General features: G+C 40.4%; 1 protein-coding gene across 13 annotated transcripts in view; it reads left to right on the forward strand.

The window, feature by feature from the left end:
* LOC311182688 (protocadherin alpha-C2) overlaps nt 1-22,608 on the forward strand; it is a gene marked incomplete at its 5' end in the record, with an annotated part of 214,278 nt that overhangs the window by 132,969 nt on the left and 58,701 nt on the right. The window lies entirely within an intron of this gene.

Here is a 22,608-nt window from a genome sequence, read left to right on the forward strand (position 1 = left end):
TAGTTATTCATTTTCCTGGTCCCTTATTTAAGTTTTCTAGATTCCTGCTATGAGTGAGACCATCCGGTATTTTTCTTTTTCTTTTTGGCTTATTTCGCTGAGCATGATCCCTTCCAGCGCCATCCATGTTGCTGCAAATTGCATGTGTTTATCTTTTTTGAATGCTGAGTAATATTCCATGGTGTATATGTACCACATCTTCTTGATCCAGTCATCTATTTTTGGGCATTTGGGTTGTTTCCAAAGCTTAGCTATTGTAAACAGTGCTGCTATAAACATAGGGGTGCAGGTGTTCTTTGGAATTGATGTTTCTGTGTCCTTTGGGTAAATACCAGTGAGAATGGCACATATTAAAAAAACTAGCAACAACAAATGCTGGCGAGGGTGTGGAGAAAAAGGAACTCTTGGGCCTCCCGGTGGCGCAGCGGTTGAGCGCTGGGCTGCGAAGCTGCCCGCGGCCTCTGCGGCGCTGGTTCGATCCCCGGCTGCTCCCCGGCCACTGGAGCAGGGTCCCACATGGCGCGCAGACCTCTCCTGCCGCCCGCTGCTCCCCTCAGCAGTGTCCTTCGGTCCTTCTGCCTGCTCTGCTCCCTGCTCTGGCTCTGGTGAATTCTCTCACCCTCCCGCGCTTCTGACTGTGCCCAGTGCATGTATAAAACAAACAAACAAATAAATAAAACACGCCTCTATTAAAAAAAAAAAAAAAAGAGAAAAAGGAACTCTTCTGCACTGTTGGTGGGAGTGCAAACTGGTCCAACCACTGTGGAGAGCTGTGTGGAGATTTCTGGACCTACTAAACATAGAGCTTCCATAATTTTACCTTTTTTTTTTAATTAAGGTTACACTGGCTTTTAAGGTGACATTGTGTATGATTAAGAAATATAGATTCCAGGCCTCCCCGGTGGCACAGCGGTTGAGTGCTGGGCTGCAAAGCTGCCCGCAGCCTCTGCAGTGCCAGTTCGATCCCCGGCTGCTCCCTGGCCATAGGAGGAGGGTCCCACATGGCATGACAGACCTCTCCTGTTGCCTGCTGCTCCCCTCAGCAGTGTACTTCGGTCCTTCTGCCTGCTCTGCTCCCTGCTCTGGCTCTGGTGAATTCTCTCACCCTCCCGCACTTCTGACTATACCCAGTGCTTGTATAAATAAATAAATAAATAAATCTTTTTTAAAAAATTAAAAAAAAGAAAAAGAAACATAGAGTCCCTCCTCTTCAGGTGGTGTTACCTCACTGTACCCACCACCAAGACACCCATAATCCTCTGCCAAAGTCTATCATGTCTCTTTGCCCCCTTTTCTACCCACCCTCCCATCTCCCTTTAGTAACCTCAGTTTTATAGTCATATTTCTGGAGTTTGAATGAAAAATGCTATTTTATTTTTTGATGCTTAATCACATTTAAACTTATAATATATTCCTGCCAAATTGCAACTTTTTACATTATGAAATGACTTTTTTTTATCTATACCTCTCTTGGTTATGAACTAATTCAGTTTTTGTTTGCCTGAAATGTCATTCTTTTTTTTTTTTTTTTTGTGGGACCCTCGCCAGCGGCCAGGGAACGAACCGGCGCTGCAGAGGCTGCGGGCAGCCTCACAGCCCAGCACTCAACCGCTGTGCCACCAGGGGAGGCCCTGAAATGTCATTCTTGTTAGATATTTTTTCCTGGGTGTAGAAGCCTAGGGTGGTATTTGCTTCCTTTTGGTACATTAAACTCACCTGTTCATTATCTTCTGAGTTCCACTGTTGTCTCATTGTACTGTCTTATGAATAATTTCTTACCATTTTTCTTTCAATTTTATTAATTTTGTCTTCTTGTGTGTCCAGCATGCTGTTAAAACTAAAACCCTTGAGTTTCTGATTTTGGTTATTATATTTTTCATGATTAAGATTCTAATATTATTGTTCAAATCTGCTGTGACATTCTTTTACCATGTTTACTTCCCTGGAAATATTTTCAATCTGGCTTTTTATTTCTTTAAATACGTTAAATCTATGTGTAATACTCTTAGAGTGTGAAATTTGGAATTGCGTTTCTACTGTGTACTCCTTAAGTCGGTTTTGATCGCAGCTCCATACTTCCCTGTATACCAGATTTTCTTTCGCTTGTGATGGTCATTGCCTTGAAAATAATATTTGTCAGGATATTCTGAGATCTTGGACTAAATCTACCCTCCTTCCAGATGGATTTTATTTTATTTGTTTTACATTTTACAGTTGTTGTATACTTATAAACCACTTCACACCAAGTTTAAGATTGAAGGGTCTTGACTATGTAGGCTATTATGTACACCCAACTGAAAATCTGCAGGGTGTCTACTATCCTACCCAAGGGTAATGGGAGTTTTTCCTTTCCTATTTTCTTTCTGCCTTGGTTGATACCAAATTAAACTCCCCCTCAGAGGATAGGTGGTCTAGAGGATAGGTCAGTGAATTGAAAAATTCACTGTCCCTTAGAGTGGATAGTCCTTGGGTCTGTAATCCAGATTAATGTAGTTTGGAAAGTCTGTGAGACTCATCATCCTATGTACCTCCTGGTCCCCAGTTTGTTTTCTTTACTCCACAAGTTACCTAAACTTGGGCCCATGTTTGTGTTGGCAAGTGCTTTCAGATCAAAAAGCAAGTTCAATATTCTGCTTATCTCTCTGGATTTAAATTTTCTCCAGAATTTGTCCTAGCATTCCCCCATTATCTTATCAGATTTTCAATGCTTTTAAGACAATTGTTTTAATATTTTATCCGGAATATTTAGTTGCTTTTATAGATAGCTGTTCTGAATAATTTATGTAGCCATTACCTGAAATTCCCTATCATACAGTTTTATCACTGGAAGACTAGCATCTGAGTAGTGGTGAAATGCTTTTATGGATGTCTTAAAATATTTGAACTATTTTTCTTTTGAAAAACGACAGTATCTTAACTTTCCTCAAACTTAGACAGGGAGATTTAAGTATCTATTAATAGTGGTTAATTTTTTTTTTTTTTTAATTTTTTTTTTTTTTAAGATTTATTTATTTATTTATACAAGCACTGGGTATAGCCAGAAGTGTGGGAAGGTGAGAGAATTCACCAGAGCCAGAGCGGGGAGCAGAGCAGGCAGAAGGATCGAAGTACACTGCTGAGGGGAGCAGCGGGCAGCAGGAGAGGTCTGCACGCCATGTGGGACCCTCCTCCAGCGGCCGGGGAGCAGCCGGGGATCGAACCAGCGCCGCAGAGGCTGTGGGCAGCTTCGCAACCCAGCGCTCAACCGCTGCGCCACCGGGGAGGCCCAATAGTGGTTAATTTTGAGGGAAAAAAACAGAAATCAGATCAACCAGGAAATCCTTAGTTATTGAATGAAGGGAGCACACTTTCCCTTAAAACATTCAGATTATCAAACTTCATTAAATGTGGTATTTGTGGCTTTACTTGATGACCTAGAGTGGAGAGAGCCTGAGGCGAGATATTCTGACAATGACTGTTAACAAGCAAAGATGAGAAAGCTAAACCCTCAACTATATGCCATGAAACTGATGTGCCTCTGAGGTATCCTATGGACCCACAAGCTCTATGTTTAGTAGGTCAGGAAATCTCCACACAGCTCTCCATAGTGATTGGACCAGTTTGCACTCTCACCAGCAGTGCAGGAGAGTTCCTTTTTCTCCACACCCTTGCCAACATTTGTTGTTGCTAGTTTTTTAATATGTGCCATTCTCACTGGTGTAAGATGGTATCTCATGGTAGTTTTGATTTGCATTTCCCTGATTACAAGTGATGTTGAACATTTTTTCATGTGCCTGTTGGCCATTTGCATTTCCTCTTCAGAGAAGTTTCTTTTTAGCTCTTCTGCCCATTTTTTGACTGGATTATTTTCTTTGTTTTTGTTGAGTCTCATCATGAGCTGAATTTCTTGATGCACATTTTGGTTTTTATGGGAGGCATATGAAATATATTACAATATATAAGATCTTTTCATTAAGGAAAGTATTGCTGTGAACACATTCTGTGTTTCTTCACTACTATGAACTAAGAATTTTGTGATAATTCAGAAATAAATGAGTTGACTCATTTACAATTGACAGAGTATTATCAATAATTGATAGAGAAATTTGGGGAAGCGTTTTGAGATGTCTAACTAAAATTTAAATGTGCATACTGTTAACTTAAGCGCCTGTAAGAATAAACACAGACACATACAAGCACACATTTTCAGAATTGCATTTAAATATTCAGTCATGAAATAAAATGAAATTAGGAAATGTCCATACAGTGGATGTGGAATAGACTTTTATAAGAAAGAAACTAGAATGATACCTACTGAAATGGAAAGATGTTCATCAATATTTAAGTAAAGGAGAAAAGTTGTATAATAGTGTGTAATTGTGATTGTGTTTTGGTAACATAAATATTTCCATGTGCATAGGTACAAGTCCGGATGGGGGCTGTTGTACGCTTAGACTGGCAGTGCAGTGTAGACATAACTTTACACACATTGGCCAACCAAAAAAAAATGTGTGTGAGTTGCTTTATTGAGAGCATGTCTAAAGTATAGTGAGCTGTTAGTGAGGTGGGCGGCAAGGGAAAGGAATTTGAAAGGACTTTTACTTTTTTTTTGCTTTTTAAATTCTGAATGAATTGAATGCTGTATAAGGAGCAAGTATTTTTAACAATAGTGAGCCTAAATAAAGACTAAGAGAAGATAAAAATAAATCACAGAGGAAAGTATAACCAAAATTTATATCTTTTAAAAACCTAAAATAGATGGTTGTGTTGTATTATTCAAAAAGCATGTATGTATACAATAGAGGTGTTTTTATGGCAGTATAAACAAACATACTTTTACTGGCTGTTAGTCCCCAGATGTTTTTTTCCTTCCTAGTTACTTCAGGGACCCTGTTTTGGGAAGGTTGTTGGTTCTGCACAACTGTTTAACTACTTCAGGAAGGGCCCTATGTACTTATAAGAAATAGGAGCTTTGCTGAAGTAGAAAAGGCGCGTGAGGCCAGTACAGGAGGAGCTAATCGGGATAAAGGATAGCCACAGCCACCTTGCCCAGTGTCTGGCTTATTCAGGAAATATTTATTTGCTAGTCATTTTCTATTCTTCAGAGCTTTCTGCTGAGTGCTTGTCTTGCTTCTCTGGCTACCTAACATCTCCACTGGGCATTCTGGAAACAGGCTCTTCACACGTGTCTAAAATTGAAACCTTGATTTCCAAATCTGCTCACATCACTTCTCATGGTCTTTCGAAATTGATACCACTGTCTCCTAGTTCTTTATGCCAGAAACTGGTGCATCATGTAGACGTTCCCTCTGTCTGGGGGACCTTGCCGTGCCTCCTCATTAGTCAGGCCTATAAATGCTGCCTTATAGGTGTCCATCTTCAACTGACAACCTTTACCTTGGTCCACACCCCATCTTCTCTGCCCGGATTGGATGCAGCAGTCTTGACACATTTTCCACCTGACCTGTGCTTATAATAGCCCGTTTTCCATATAGAAATGATGGGAAAAGAATAATCATCTCACACCTCTATTTATAACCTACAGTGGCTAACCCTGGAATAAGTGGAATAAAATCTGAACTTTTTTTTTTTAGAATCTCAGTATGATTTTATATTTGCATTTCTCTTTAAAAGTGAATATATTTCATATGTTTGAGTCTGCTTTTATGCATTTTTTAAAAGATTTATTTACTTATGCATACAAGAACTGGGGTACAGGCCAGAAGTGGTGGGGGTGAGAGGATTCACCAGAGACAGAGTGGGGGACAGAACAGGCAGATTGGGGCCTCCCTGGTGGCAGAACGGGTTGAGCGCAGTGCTGTGAAGCTGTCCGCAGCCTCTTCAGCACAAGTTCGATCCTTGGCTGGCCAGGGATATGCAGATGGAATGGCAGACCTCTCCTGCTTCGCCCGCTGGTTCCCTCAGCAGTGCTCTAGGTCCATCTGCCAGTTCTGCTCCCTGTTCTGTCTGTGGTGAATTCTCTCACCCTCCCGCGCCTCTGGCCTGTACCCCAGTTCTTGTATAAATAAATAAATCTTTGGGGCCTCCCCGGTGGCGCAGCGGTTGAGCGCTGGGTTGCGAAGCTGCCCACGGCCTCTGCGGCGCCGGTTCGATCCCCGGCTGCTCCCCGGCCAACGGAGGAGGGTCCCACATGGCGCGCAGACCTCTCCTGCCGCCCGCTGCTCCCCTCAGCAGTGTACTTCGGTCCTTCTGCCTGCTCTGCTCCCCGCTCTGGCTCTGGTGAATTCTCTCACCCTTCTGCGCTTCTGACTGTACCCAGTGCTTGTATAAACAAACAAACAAACGAACAAATAAATAAAACATGCCTCTATTTAAAAATAAATAAATAAATAAATAAATAAATAAATCTTTAAAAAAAAAAAACAAAAATATATAAATAAAAAAAAAAAAGAACAGGCAGATCGACCAAAGTACACTGCTGAGGGGAGCAGCGGGGGAGTCAGGAGAGGTCTGCGCGCCATGTCGGTTGCTCCCGGGCCAGCTGGAAATCAAACTCGCTCTGCAGAGGCTGCGGACAGCTTCATTGGTTGCGTCTTAATGTAACAGGGTGGTCCCCAGGAAAGGGGGAGGTTCCAGGTTCCCTGCCCCACCCAAGGAAGGGTGGAGCTGAGCAGGGAGAGAAGAAGCTGAAGAAGAGACTGAGGAAGGAAGCAGGATGGAGCCAGGAGACCTGGAAGAGGCACATGGAGCCTAGAGACACGTGAAGAAGCTGCGCTTGTCTTTTGGTCGTGGACGGGGTGACACAGATGTGGGTGAGACCCGTGGGGAGGTGACAATGGCAGCTTTTATCTTGATGTTGATTTTGCTCTTTTCCTTCCGGGCTTGTCCGGTTGTTTGTGACCCTTTTCTGTGGGTCCCCACTGGAAGATGTTTTAGACTTGTAGCAAGCTTTGGGGCCTTGTTCTGGGCCGATCCCATTTGGATGGACTTTTACCCACGAGGGGACGGGTAACTCTGGATGCTTCATTTAGAAACTAGACTCTTTGCCTTACCTGTATTGTTTCCTAGTTTTATTAAAGTTCCTTCCCATTAAAGTCTCCTATGTTTTGTGTTGATGCGGCGGATGGCAGAACCCATGTAGAATAGGCAGGTTTGCGGGGTTTGGGCTGCCCTCTCCCTGTCCTATAACATTAACCCCTTGAGAGACCAGGGAGGCCCATGCTTTTATGTGTTTTTTAAAAATTTATATATATTTTACATCTTTGTTCATTTTTTAATTTCTTTTTAAAGTTTTATTTATTCATGCATACAAGAACTGGGGTACAGGCCAGATGTGTGGGAGGGTGAGAGGATTCACCAGAGACAGAGTGGGGAACAGAACAGGCAGACTGACATACACTGCTGAGGGGAGCAGTGGGCGCTACAGGAGAGGTCTGCTGCACCATGTGGGATTCTCGCTGCCAGCCAGGATCTAACCCACTCTGCAGAGGCTGCGGACAGCTTTACAGCTCTGTGCTCAACTGCCTGCGCCACCAAGGGAGGCCCTCATTGTTCATTTTTATTTATTTTTATTTATTTTTTTTAAAGATTTATTTATTTATTTATACATGCACTGGGTACAGTCAGAAGCGCGGGTGGGTGAGAGAATTCACCAGAGCCAGAGCAGGGAGCAGAGCAGGCAGAAGGACCGAAGTACACTGCTGAGGGGAGCAGTGGGCAGCAGGAGAGGTCTGCGCACCATGTGGGACCCTCCTCTGGTGGCCGGGGAGCAGCTGGGGATGGAACCGGCGCTGCAGTGGCTGCGGGCAGCTTCGCAACCCAGCGCTCAACCGCTGCGCCACCGGGGAGGCCCTCATTGTTCATTTTTAAATGGCCTCTTCTTGTTTCTCTCCTATCTTTTGGCTCTTTCCCATTCCTTGTACCCAACTATGGCACAGGCTATCTTCCTAGCCTTCAGTGGCCTTGACTTTTCCTGTAGTCGTGCTCTCACACCTACTGTCCCTTCAGCGGGGAATGCCCCCCACTGGAGAATGTGCTTGGCATGTTCACCTCCTCTCATCTTTCAGGGCCCCCTAGAATGTCACTTCTTCAGAAGGGCCTTCCTTGGTGTCCATACCAAAGTGTATTTCTATCAGGTAGTCTTTATTGATGTTTCTTGATGGTTTCTTTTTGACATTTATGACTTTTTTTGCCTACTTCAATTATTTGTTCACTTATTTATCATCCACCTCCCTCATGGCATCATTCCATGATGATCAGTATCATCTGTCTGTTTCTTTTGCCAGGGTGTCTCCTGTAACCAGCAGCATGTCTGGTATATAATAGTCATTTAATCAATATTTGTACCATGAATGAATGAATCCTGCCCTTAAGCATGTTGTGCAGATGAGCTATGTACACACCTAATAATAACATATAATAATATAAAACTAATAATATATAAATTAAAATATAACTTAATAAATATATAATAAAATATAATATATAAATTAAAGCCTTACATGAGAGGTACCAGGAAAGCACTGTAGAAGTTTAGTGTTTAGTCCTTATCACAGAGTTAATGTTCAATAAATGTTGAGTAAACAGAAAGTTCCTTAGCATCAGAAAGTGGACGTTTTCTTTTTAATATGAATCAGTGAGGTCGTTTGGTTCTGACTTATCTCTGCAAATAAAATCCTGACATCCCAACAAAGTAAATTCTGAGATTTAAAAATTTAAAAACACACAAGTATAAATAAAAAAATAGATATACAGATCAATCACATATTAGTTAAGGATTAGGTTCTAAACTAAGTATGTATGGTAAACATTGTGTTGTAGTAATATTAAACTTGAAAATCATGTAAGTCTTTCCAAGCACACTTTTCCTAGATGAGCGGCCCACCTTATGGGGAAGTTCTCCTGTACACTTAATGTAAGTTGGGAACAAAGGAATTGTCTACATCTGGACATTCACGCTTTTCCACCATCAAGATCAGTGATGAATGAGAGGCTTTTGGGGGCACTGTAAGTGCTCCTGCTTGCCTGCAGAGTTTCCTCCATTCTCTCTTAGTGTTGACCCACTAACCTTGATGCATGTTAAAATAGTTCTTTAATGAGAATTAAATGTGCAATATATGTGGAAGCACTTATCTCTAGGACTGGCACATACTGCACACTAAATGAATGATTGATGTATTTGGATTTAAGTATAACTTGTTTAGTCCAACATTTAAGAGTTAAAATCATTACATAGAAGAATGTGGTCACCTTCTTTCTGTCTTTCCAAGTTGACATTTCCTGTTGTGACACCACTGACTCCCTCTGTGATTTTTTTTCAAGATGTATTGATAAGAATAGGTAATAATCAATGATAATTTAATTTTCTATGCCTGCTTCCAACCTATGATTGCCAACTTCTCAGAATTAAAGTTGACTTTACCATGCAGGGGTATAACATTCATCATTATACCTAAGAAACTCACTCTAACTGTCAGGGCTCCTGCTACTTCCTTAACACATTATTGTTGACCATTGGAAACAATGACTTTGTAATTTGAAAATCCCCTCTATTCCTCACTTCCTGCTAGCTTAAGGATCACTAATCCACATATTCTTGAAGGCATAGCTGTCTGATATATTGTATTTTATGTATACATTGATTTATGAACCAATAAATATTTCATATACAGTTGAGATTTTAAATGAGCTTCTGATAATTGGATCAAAGGAATACTAGTCTAGCTTTAAAGTACTGCAGAAAACCAATCATGAAAAGCTATGATGAAATTTTAATTATAAAGGATATTGAATATCCTACAGTCATAACTCTGGCAATAGATGTAACATTGGACTGGAGAGAGAGAAAGTGGTATAAAAGATTGAACCATTCTATCCTTCAGTTTTAGATCTTCATTAAATTTCATTGAAGTTTCCACCGTATTGTCTTTGATTCACTAAATTTATTAGAGAATTATCCAATAGGTTAGGTAAAGAAAAGTCACAAAGTGACTATTAAGGTGTTCATTGATTGGGAGAGATTTGTGTATATATTTTTTCCTAGTCAGTGCTGAAAAACTGAAACTTAAACTACAACTTTAAGTTGTAGATGCATTAGATTAATTTTAAGGTTTTTTCCCATTATGTTCTGGATTTTATTGTTTCTGATGAGGAATCAATTTTTGTTTTTGTTCTTCTGTATTTAATGTGTCGTTTTGCTTGGTCATCTTTGAAGATAATAGTTTTTTCACTGGTTTTCAGAAATTTGATTACGGTGTATCCTGATATGGTCTTGTTTTTCTTGTTTCATTTTCACTTAATCTGTGATTTTTTATTTTATATATTTTTACATCTTTTTTCATTTAATTTTAAGGTGTTTGAGACCATTTGTTCAGATATGCTACATAAATTGAGTCAGACTAGGTCTTCCATCTCTATCCTGGCAGTCAAGTAGAGTATGCTTTCTTTGCTTATGATAGGAAAAAGAGAAATCAGAAACAAATGTATAGCAGCAACTGCTTGTAAGAACTGCTATGTTTTCCTTATTTTCCAAAGCCAAAGTTTAGAGAAATTAATCAACATTCCCAAAAATATGTAATGAATCATAGGGCCAGCTCTAGAATCTTAGAATCTGGCTTTATATTAAGCAAGAGTACTATAACATTTACCTAGGTACCAGCTCTAAGCATACAATGTGATTAAAAATCTGAGACCTACATTAAGAAGCAAGAAAAATCACAAATAAATAATTTAATATCACATCTAAAGCAACTTGATATAGAGGAACAAACCAGACCTATTGTTAGTTAAAGGGAGGAAATAAAAAAAAGAGTGGAAATGAATGAAATAGAAACCAAAAAGATCAATGAAACTAAGAGTTGGTTCTTCAAGAAGATAAACAAAATAGACAAGCCTGGAGCTAGACTAACAAAGAAGAGAGAAAACATTAATAAACAGGATCAGACACGAAAGAGGAGAAATTACCACAGGTGATGTAAAAATACAAAGGGTCATAAGAAAGTACTATGAAAAATTATACTCCAACAAAGTCAGTAACTTGAAGAAATGGGCAAATTCCTAAAACAATATGGCTTACCAAAATACTAAACGAGAAAGAAAGGGTTGAATAAAATCACAAACATGGAAATTGAAAGAACAATTTAAAAAAATCTCCCCAAAACAAAAGCCCAGGGCTGGATGACTTTACTGGCAGATTCTATCAAAGCTTTAAAGAACTTGCTTAAATTATCTCTAAAATCAAGAAGAGGGAAAGCTTCCTAATACATCTTATGATACTGTCATTACTCTAATACTAAAGTCAGATATACAGCACAAGAAAACTACAGACCAATGTCACTGATGAAAATTGATGCAAGAATCTTCAACAATATATAGCAAATTGAAATCAATAATACAAGGATTCTACATTATTTTCAATTGGGATTTATCCCAGGGATGCAAGATGAGTTAATATACATCAGTCAATCAATACAATACATTTAATCAACAAAAGAAAAGATAAAAATTATGCAGTATCAATAGATGCAGAAAAAGCATTTAATAAGATTTAGTGCCTGTTTATGAGAAAAGCGCTAAACAAGATGGGACTAGACCTCAATATAATAAAGCATACAAAACTGCAGCCCCCATAATACTTGATGATGAAAAACTGAAAGCTTTCTGCTTAAGATCAGGACAAAGACAGGATGCCCACTGTCACCACTTCTGTTTCTTTTTTTTTTTTTTTTTTTTTTAGAGGCATGTTTTTTATTTTATTTATTTATTTGTTTGTTCATTTTGTTTATACATGCACTGGGTACAGTCAGAAGCTCGGGAGGGTGAGAGAATTCACCAGAGCCAGAGCAGGGAGCAGAGCAGGCAGAAGGACCGAAGTACACTGCTTGAGGGGAGCAGCGGGCGGCAGGAGACTGCGCGCCATGTGGGACCCTCCTCCCGTGGCCTGGGAGCAGCCGGGGATCGAACCAGTGCCGCAGAGGCTGTGGGCAGCTTCGCAACCCAGCGCTCAACCGCTGCGCCACCGGGGAGGCCCTCACCACTTCTGTTTCATTTAGTATTTGAGTTTTTGCCTAGGGCATTCAGATAACAATAGGAAATAAAAGGAATCCAAGTTGAAAAGAAATGGAATTATCATTATTCCAATTATATAATGTATATATTATTATATACAGACAATATAATATTACATATTGAAAATCCTAAAGACTCCACTGAAAAGCTACTGGAAACAATAATGAAATACAGCAAAGTGGCAGCTCACAAAATCAACACACAAAAAAATCTGTTGCATTTTTATGCACAATGAATGAGAAGAAGAAATTAAGAAAATAATTCACAACGTAATTCCCAGAATTCCATTCACAAATGCTTCAAAAGAATTAAACAACAAGAACTTATTAAAGGATATATTATGACATAAGATGGAAAGACATTCCCTGCAGATGAGGTGAATCAATGGTCAAAATGATAATTCTATCAAAAGTAACAAATTTAACACAGTCACCATCAACTATTGACAATATTCTTCAAAGAAATTGAACAATTTTTTTTAATTTATATGGAACTATAGAAGTTCTCTAATAGTAAAAGTAATCCTGGGGGGGGGGGAAAGAGGAACAGAGGTATCACTTTACCTGGCTTTAGACTAGACTACAAAGCAACAATAATTAAAACAATATGGTGCTGGCTCAACATGGCTCAATGGAACAGAATTAAAAGCTCAAAAATAAATCTGAATGTATCAATATTAATTAATTCATTATAAAGGATTCACAGTGATCATCATGTTATTTGACTATGCTACAAAGCAATAGTAATTAAAATGGTATAGAGTTGGAATAAAAACAGACATGTGGATCAGTGGGAAAAAACTGAAAACCCAGAGATAAATTCACATATATATCCATGCTTAATTCATGATAAAGGAGCCATGACCATACAGTGGAGAAAGGAGAGTATCTTTAAGAAATGGTGCTGTAAAAATGGAATGACTGCATGTGAAAGAATGAAGTTCGGTCACTCTCTAACCCCATGCCAAAATTAAATTTGAAGTGGACCTCCCTGGTGGTGCAAGGGGTTAGGCATTGCACTGTGAAGCAATCCTCAGCCTCTGCAGTACAAGTTCGATGGAAGGAACGGCCAGGGAGCGACCCACATGGCGCAGAAGACCTCTCCTGTCTCGCCCGCTGTTCCCCTCAGCAGTGTATTTCAGTCAGTCTGCCTGTTCTGCTCCCCACTCTGTCTCTAGTGAATCCTCTCACCCCTCCGCATCTTTGGCTAACCCCAGTTCTTGTATGCATAAATAAATAAATCTTTTTTTAAAAAAAGAAAAATAAATTTGAAGTGGATTAAAGACTTAACTGTTGCCATTTCATGGACTCAGGTCAATGGAAGCATCTGCAGCAATGGGCAGGAAGATCCTTTAGAAAAAATTCATTGTGATTCCTATCCCTTAGACTGTAAGGTTTATGTAGGTTATATTGGAAATAATGATAATGAGACCGAATTGGAATTGAGCTTTAGATTATTACAGACCACTCCAAAGTGTTTGCTTTTGTTGAATTTGAAGATCCCTGAGATGCGGCTGATGCTGTTTGAGGGCTAGATGGGAGAATGCAGTGTGATTGCCATGTAAGAGTGGAACTGTCAGATGGTGAAAAGAGAAGTAGAAATTGCCCACCTTCTCCTTAGGAATGATGCCATCAAGATGATTATCTGAGAAGGAGTCCTCTACCTCGCTGCAGATCTCTAGGATGGAGCAGCTTCTCCCACAGCCAGTGCAAGTTCTTTTCTAAAGATGGGAGAAGAGAAAGATAACTGTCTCGGGAGAGAAATCACAAGCCATCCCACTTCTTCTCTAGGTCTGGTAGCTGATCTAGGTCAAGTGAAAGGAGACAGAAGACCAGTTTGCAGGAGTGATTAAAGGAAATCATTTGACAGGAATGTGTACAGGAAATTCAAGTTTTGTTTGAGACTTCATAAGCTTGGTGCATTTTAAAGATGCACAGTTTTAGCTATTCACATTTGTTTGTTTTGGGGACAGTGACATATAAAGATGTAATTCTCTGTGGTTCGAAATGGATCATATGAGGCGTATAATATCAAGAATTGTTGCTTTACAACTTCCCTCAAGCAAAATTTAATTTACTTTGAAATTTATCTAGTCTTGCATAGACTAAAGTCTGCCTGGCTAAAGTGTGATGTTTAATATTATGGAAACAAAACTGGCAAAAATTGAACCAAGATTTTTATTTTTTCCATAGCTAGAATCTAGTATGAGCTGTAGTTGAACAAGCAGTCTTTAAAAGCTGCTGTGAATAGAAGCCAGTAGGTATTGCTGAGTCAAACGGTATTTCCATTTTTATTTTCGTGAAACATCTCCTTACCATTTCCACAGAGCCTGGACCAGTTTGTATTCCCATCAGCAGTGGATGAGAATTCCTTTTTCACCACAACCTCACCAACATTTGTTAATTCCATCCTTTTTTTGTGAGCCGTTCTCACAGGGTTGAGGTGGTATCTCAGTGTGGTTTGATTTGCATTTCCCTTATAAGTGATGTTGAACATTTTTTCTTGTCTATAGGCCATCTGAATCTGTAGAGAAGTGCCTGTTTAGGTCCTTTGTCCATTTTTAAATAGGGTTATTTGTTTCTTTGTTAGTGGATTGTATAAGTACTTTGTAAATTTTGGAGATTAACCCCTTATCAAATGTTTGCTATGCAAATATTTTTTCTCATTCTGTAGGGAATGGGAAAAAGGTTACCTTTTTGTTTTTACAATGGTTTCTTTAGAGATACAAAAGCTTCTAAGTTTGATGTAGTCCCACTTGTTTATTTTAGCTTTTGTTTCCCTTGCTGCTGGGGTATATCAGCAAATAGATCTTTGTGGGAGATATCCTGTAGTGTATCCCCTATATTTTAAGTACTTGATGGTTTCGGTTCTTATGTCCAACTCTTTAATCCATTTTTTAAAAAAAGATTTATTTATTCATGCATACAAGAACTGGGGTACAGACCAGAAGTGGGGGAGGGTGAGAGGATTCTCCAGAGACAGAGCAGGGAACAGAACAGGCAGATTGACTGAAATGCACTGCTGAGGGGAGCAGCAGGCGAGACAGGCGAGGTCTGCCTCGCCATGTGGGTTGCTCCCTGGCTGGCCGGGGATTGAACTCGTGCTGCAGAGGCTGTGGATTGCTTCATAGTGCAGTGCTTAACCCCCTGCGCCACCAGGGAGGCCCTCTTTAATCCATTTTGAGTGAATTTTCACATATGGTGTTAAATATGGTTCTTACTTTATTATTTGCCTGTGGCTCTCCATGGTTCCCAGCACCATTTATTGAAAAGGCTATCTTTTCTCCATTTTTATGGCCATAATTCCTTTGTTGAAAGTAGCTGTTCATGTTTATATGGATTTATCTCTGGACTTTGAATTCTATTCCATTGCTCTGAGTTTCTGTTTTTGTGCCAGTACCATACTATTTTGACTACTGTTGCTGTGTAATATTATTGCTTGAAGTTAAGAAGTGTGATACCACCATTTTTTTTTCTCTCAAGATTGTTTTGGCTATTTGGGGCCTTTTGTGGTTTCATATGAATTTGATAATTGTTCTATTTCATTAAAAAAGTGATTGGTATTTTGATAGGTATTGCATTAAATTTGTAAATTGCTTTGGGTAGTATAGCCATTTTATTTTATTTATTTATTTTTTAATAATTTTTTTAATCTAATGCTTTTTTTTAAAGATTTATTTTATTATTTATTTATTTATACAAGCGCTGGGTGCAGTCAGAAGCGCGGGAGGGTGAGAGAATTCACTAGAGCAGAGCGGGGAGCAGAGCAGGCAGAAGGACCGAAGTACACTGCTGAGGGGAGCAGCGGGCGGCAGGAGAGGTCTGCGCGCCCTGTGGGACCCTCCTCCGGTGGCCGGGGAGCAGCCGGGGATAGAACCGGTGCCGCAGAGGCTGCGGGCAGCTTCGCAACCCAGCGCTCAACCGCTGCGCCACTGGGGAGCCCCTATTTTTTAATAAATTTTATTTTTATATTCCCCATACAATTTGCAACCCCCTTATTTTGACCCCAGTCCCTTCCCCTCCCTGCCCCTCACCCCCCATAGAGTGTCTCTGGTTCATAGTTGTACGTTGATTTTGATTTTCACTTTCTTATAGTAATTCATTTTCCTGGTCCCTTATTTAAGTTTTCTAGATTCCTGCTATGAGTGAGACCATCCGGTATTTTTCTTTTTCCTTCTGGCTTATTTCGCTGAGCATGATCCCTTCCAGCTCCATCCATGTTGCTGCAAATTGCATGTGTTTATCTTTTTTGAATGCTGAGTAATATTCCATGGTATATATGTACCACATCTTCTGGATCCAGTCATCTATTTTTGGGCATTTGGGCTGTTTCCAAAGCTTAGCTGTTGTAAACAGTGAGTATAGCCTTTTTAATGATGTTAATTCTTCCTACCCATGTGCATGGAATTTCTTTCCATTTCTTTGTGTCTTCTTTTATTTCCTTTAATGGTGTTTTATAGTTTTCATTGTATAGGTCCTTCACGTCCTTTGTTAAGTTTATTCCCAGTTATGTCATGCTTTTTGGCATGATTGTAAATGGAGCTGTATACCTTATTTCCGTTTCTTCTTTATTTAATTCTATCTTGGAAAACTGTTCAAATTCAAGGTACTTCAACAATATCTACATTTTTTTTGAAATAGAAAAAAATGTATCCAAATCAATGCATATTTTGGCTAAAGCCCACTTGGGAACAAGGATGTTCCTTAGTGCCAAGTTGCCATCTTATTTTATTCAATGGCTACAGTCCCAAGAATTGCAGAAGAGAAAGAGGGCCAAAAACGGTTTTCTATTAAAATAAGAGGTCCCTCAGTGATGAATGGAAACTCGGGGCAGGTTTTAATGGCAAAACCTGAAGCCAGAAATTAGCTTAAGTACAAATTTACGAATGTTGGACACACATTGTATCTCACATAGAATATTGGTAGTAATTTTAGTGAACTGGAAATGTGGCTGAACCCAGGCAGTTGCTATTCCTATTCCAGAGAGCTCAACTTACTCTTGGATGGCCTGACCTCTGGATGTGTGCTTGTGTGGACTCATTGATAAAACGCTGAATGGGATAAGACGAATGGCTGGCCTCTGGCATCACCCACTAGGATTCTCCTTCCAGGCTGTGGCATTCCATTAACAAACCCTCTTCGGCACTGTTACTCAAACAATTATCAAATCACCTAACACCACTGTCTCGCAGCTGTTCTTCATTTTGCCTGCAAAGATGTATTGGGAGACTTTGTTTAATGTCTCCAGGAATTCCACATAGACTTTGTAGTATTTCCCTTATCTATGATTCTACCAATTGAAAATGTCAAATGCCCATGTGACATTTTTTTTTAATCAAAAATGTTTTAATGATTAATGTTTAGATTTTTAAAAATGTTTTTGAGGTTGGTTTGATGTTACCAGATTTTTGCAAAGTCAAAGCAGCCCCTCGTATGCCTGCTTTCATTTCTAAGTGCTCGTAAAAAAAAAAAAAAAATTACTTTGGTAATAGTAGAGTGCTGAATGAATTTATGTCAAGTTTAATGGCAAGTTTTTAAAAATAGGAAAGGTGACTCCCTAGTCACATCTGTAAGTTCTTCCAGTACTCTGAAAGCTAATTTATCTCCTTACAAACACTTGACTTACAGCACTTTTATGTTTCCTGTCTCCTTACCAATCTTGAGGTTCAAGCTCTGCTTAAACATTTTCTTCAATGAAAAGCAAAAACTTGAATGAGATACTTTCTAAATCTCTCTCAACTTTTAACATCCTGCGATTCTTGTTAGACCATATCAGCTGAGAATGCAGATAGAAAGGCAAAGTCCCAAATTATTGAACAGTTTAATTTTACCTGTTAAGATTACACATTCTGTCCCAAGCTTTTAATCTATGGTCTTTTTTTTTTTTAAGATTTATTTATTTATGCATACAAGAGCTGGGGTACAGGCCAGAGGTGCGGGGGGTGGGGAGTGGTGAGAGGATTCACCAGAGACAGAGTGGGGAACAGAACAGGCAGATTGACCAAAGTACACTGATGAGGGGAGCAGCTGGAGAGTCAGGAGAGGTCTGCTGTGCCATGTGGGTTGCTTCCTGGCCAGAGATCGAACTCATGCTGTAAAGGTTGTGTCTTAACCCTTTGTGCTGCCAGGGAGGCCCCTAATCTATGGTCTTTTATTGTTACTTGTCTGAAGGAGTTTGAGTCCCTTTTTTTTCATAATCTGTTTTAGGAAATTGCTTCTTCGAAGCAATCTTTAGAGATGTTTCAGTCGAGAATAACAGTATGTTAGTTGTTCAGAACAAAAACTTAGAGACTCTCCCCAAAAGTTAATTCGTTCCCACTGGAGAGAAGAAACTGTCTAAAAAATTTAGCTGCCATTTTATACCAAAAAAAGCTCTTTCATCTCTCCATGCACTGGGTGCTCTATCTGTATAGGATGCAGTGATCCTATTAGAAAGTATCTTCCTTATGGTGACATGTAAAGATAGAAGTCCTGTCCCTTCATAACAAAGTGGGTTTTTAAAGAACCACCTCAGACACACTAAACATCAAAATATTCTTTTGCCTGTTTTTTAATTATCACATGCACAGTTTAGAGAACAACATAAATACGCAACTTGGCAATTAGAGCCCTTCCTCTCACAGCAGTCACCACCAAAGCATGTCTCTTCCCCTGTGGCTAAAACATTGCTGGATTCTCCAAAGTAAAATGACTTTCAGTGGTGCCAATAATAGGGGAAGGAAAATTTATGAGAGTTGGGGGAGTTCACTGGGTGCCCATGTTTTCCTTCTAGGCTTAATTCGGTTGTATTATGATTGGTTTGGCTCCTGTACCCAGTGACTTCATGGCAAATGCATTTTACAAATACAATTAAGGGGTGCAATGGAGGGATAGTGCTCCAAAGCTAGTGTTCCAAAGGGGAGTAAACAAAACCTTGTGATATCAGCATGGCAGTTACTTTTCTTGTTAACCATGAGGAAGGAATACCTTTGTTTTATAATTAGCAATTATAATACGAAGAAGAAAGAGTGATAATATAATACTTCAGCAGAGCCCTTCTTAGAAAGTCCAGCAATTTTTCAGTGGGATTCAGTACTCCAGGTTGAATCCTGATATTTCACAACTTCAAAGAAGAAATCAACAGAACAGTTGTTCAGGCCTTTGAGCCCTCTGTCCACGTTGTCTGTTCATATCCAACAAACGAGAAGCACCTGAATTGTTGTAAATTTTCTTGAATTTGCTAAAACAGATTATGAAAAAAGGAAGCAATCATTACCTATTTATTGAGAGTTTGTAAGGTTTCCTACCCTGTGAAGAATGCCTAAATATGAAACGTAGATCCTGCTTATGGGTTGCTTATAATTAAGGAAAATAATTATTAAAGGATGTGGATTAAAGAATGACACATGTCAGCATTCAGAGATATGTTGTAGATGGTAAAAGAGAAAAAATGGTCATTATGTTTAGAATAGATAATATTTTTGAATGAGGTGGATTTCAAGCTGACCTTAAAATGTATATAAGGTTTAGAAAGGGGGCTATAAAAGATGCTATTTATATTTGAGAGGATTATACAAGTTGTAAATTTAGTTATTTTCCAACACATTAATTAAGTGCCAAACTCTGCCAAATTCCACACAGGGTGCTGGAGGGGATAGCATGTTGGGAAACTTTTCTTTGTCACTAAAGTGCTTTCCTGTATCCTACAAAAGTGATCTCTTGTGAGGAAACAAGGTCCTTGAAGGAATTCTTATGACAGAAGTTCCTTTTCTTTGGTAGTATAGAAAGGGACTGGTTTTTGTTTTCAAAATATAGGATAAGTTCTAGTAATAACTGGGAAGGGAATAATTGGGACAGCTTAGCTTTGGTGCTTAGCTAAGGTGATTTCTAATAATATTGTTATATTTAATAGTAATAATAATAAACTTGTCAGATTGCTTTTACATTACTATACAGATTGCTTTTACATTAATCATCTCATATAACAGTCCTTTCAGTTTTACTTGATATTAATCTTCCCAATTAAAATGAGAAAACTGAAGCTCAGGCTCAATCATACATCTGAGGTCACACTGTTGCCAATCGGGTGGGTTCTTGTGTTCAAGCGATTGAGGAATAATTACCAATACACTGGACTGAAGATTAGCAAGCTCAGGTTTATTGCAAGAGAGACTCCTGACAGCAGGAGGGGGTCCAAGGGAGGAGCCTGTTACTGTTGGGGGTAGGTTTACTTTTTTATAATCTCTCATGGGGAGAGAGAGATTATAAACCATGCCTGTTTCCAGTGCTTTTCCACTACCCCCCTTTGCCTCATTGCCCCACTTTGCCACCCAGAGGTGTGAAGCCACCACAAGCTACTGTGTGTCTCTATGTGCCTCTTGTGGTTACCGGCCTCTACCTGTTAGCTCAGGGAGCAGAAAGCCTTTGCCTGTCAGCTTTCTGCTCCCTCAAGCTCCCAGCTTATACAATCAGCCCTTGCCAGCCAGCTTGTAGCCAGCTCTTGCAGGCCGGCTCCCTAGCCAGCTAGTTCTCTACTCCCTCAACACCAGGGACATGACTGACTCCAAAGTCTGTGTTCCTAGTCACCATATTGGCCTGCGTTTTGTAGGGAAAAGCCTGGGGAAGGAAAGCATAAGGGTGCAGTTGAGGCACTAGCAGCAATATTTGTAGCCAGGGCAGGTGCCTGCAACCTGAGCAACCCCATTCCACTAACTGGGAAGGCTGGCGAGAGGCTCAGTACAACAGCGCAAGGGACGAATCTGGAGCGGTGAGTCTGGAGCACACCGACTCTCAGGACCGTGTCTGTGAAAAGGGGCTGGGTGTTGGCTCTGTTTGCCTTCTCAGTCATCAAGGGTGAAGCTTGTGATTCTGCCTCATCAAAATGGACAACCTGGCAAGATGTCCTTGCTGGAAGATGACAAGATTGCTGAAAGACAGGCCCTGGTTTTTCTCCTGAGATGTGGCGCATGGGTCTTCCACTAAAACAGGACCCAGCCTGTCACTTTAATCTGGTCCTTAAGCGCCTGTGATCTTTTTAGGGGCACAGGTCCTGCATGGTCAGTACTCAGTGGACAGGTTTCTGAGCCATGGGCAGAGGTGGCAGCGACTATGAGGGCCTGGGGAGGAGATGAGAAGAAAAGGTCACTCTTACTGACAACTTACAACTTGATTCCACTTATAAGTCATTTATTTTCCGAAGTAAGTGATGGGTGAAGACATAGGCCAGGCTTACAGCTGGTGCACTTGAGAGTTTATGGCTTTCTGAGATCCAATTACCACAGCAAACAGAGACAGTGTTACCAAAGGGGGACATTTTGGGATGAAGCAGACAGAGAGGGAGAAGCCAGAGACCTAAGAAAGGAGACAGGAATAGAATGTGATGGAAATTGCTTCCCACTCTGCACCCTTGAGGGAACAAAGAGGACAAATAAGCTGCAGTGATGGGAGGAAGCTGGGAGCTTTTCTTGAATAAAATTGGTTAGATCTGGAGTGTTGTCAGCAAGCACGTTTGGTGGGTGGAAGGAAGGGATGTGAAATCTGGGGGCGTGGTCTCTACCTTGGCCTATGTGGATATCCCTTCAAGGAGGGAAGCATGCCAAATGTGAGGTCTCGTTCTGGCTCCGTTCCAGTCCAGAGCTAGAAAAAGACCCACAGAGGAAGATCTGGGAGATGCTGGGAGAAGAGCAAGTGAAAGAACATTTCTGTGAGTGTGTGCTTTTCCCCTGTGGGGCAGTGGATTTTAAACTCCCGTGGAAGAGACCAGGGGCCCGGGAAGAGAGAATGTTCAGAACCAAGAAGAGGCAATGACACAGCACCCAAGGGCTTCTGCTGCTCCTCCAGGCCCCTTGTTCACTGATGAGACCTGATTGTGTGTTGCTTTTGCAGCAATACAAGGTGGGGAGCAGGGGAGGAGTTTTTAGGGGAAGGGGGCTTAGAGGTGTTAAAGGAGCCCTTGCATTTATGGAAGATGAGCAGCAGCCTTTGAAATTGCTAGCTGTTGTAAGCTAAATCCCAGCCTCCCACCTTTTGCTTATTAAGAGCAGACTTTTCACTGCAAAGCATTAATGGATTTGGAGTTCCAGCCAGGCTTGGAAGACCAAGAGTAACTCTTGATTTAATGGTTTTACAGTCTCTTGAAGACACTGTCATCCATTAAAGAAAAAGTTTAAATCACTCTTGAAGGAACAAAGAAAATGTCTTGGGTGAGAAATGAAAAAGATTTGCAGTCAAATAAGGAAAAGATTGAGGCACGAGGCCCTTAAAATATTTACCAGGTTTCTCCCATTCTGATCAAAAGGGGTCAAATGAGAGCTAAGTCTGCGGCTTCCTGTGGCCAATATTTTAAAGAGCGAATTTTAAAAACCTGAAGTGTTGGGTATTTGCCAAGGCACTGAAAAGAAGGGTCACTTGGCTAGGAGGACTGTGTGCTGGGTGCCAGGATGCTAGTTTTAAGCTTGCTCCGCGAAAGAGGATAGTATTTGCTGGTCTCCCTTCTCCCGGGAGCTGGGCGCTGCCTGCGGTGCTTCGCACTGAGGGCAGACGCTGGGGTCGCGTGAAGCATCAACCCCGTCACCTGGCACCTCCGAGCGCCTCCCACGCGTGGATTTCCTTCGAGCGCGAGCCG

The sequence above is a fragment of the Talpa europaea genome (assembly GCF_964194135.1).
Source record: "Talpa europaea genome assembly, chromosome: 13".
Taxonomy (NCBI): Eukaryota; Metazoa; Chordata; class Mammalia; order Eulipotyphla; family Talpidae; genus Talpa; species Talpa europaea.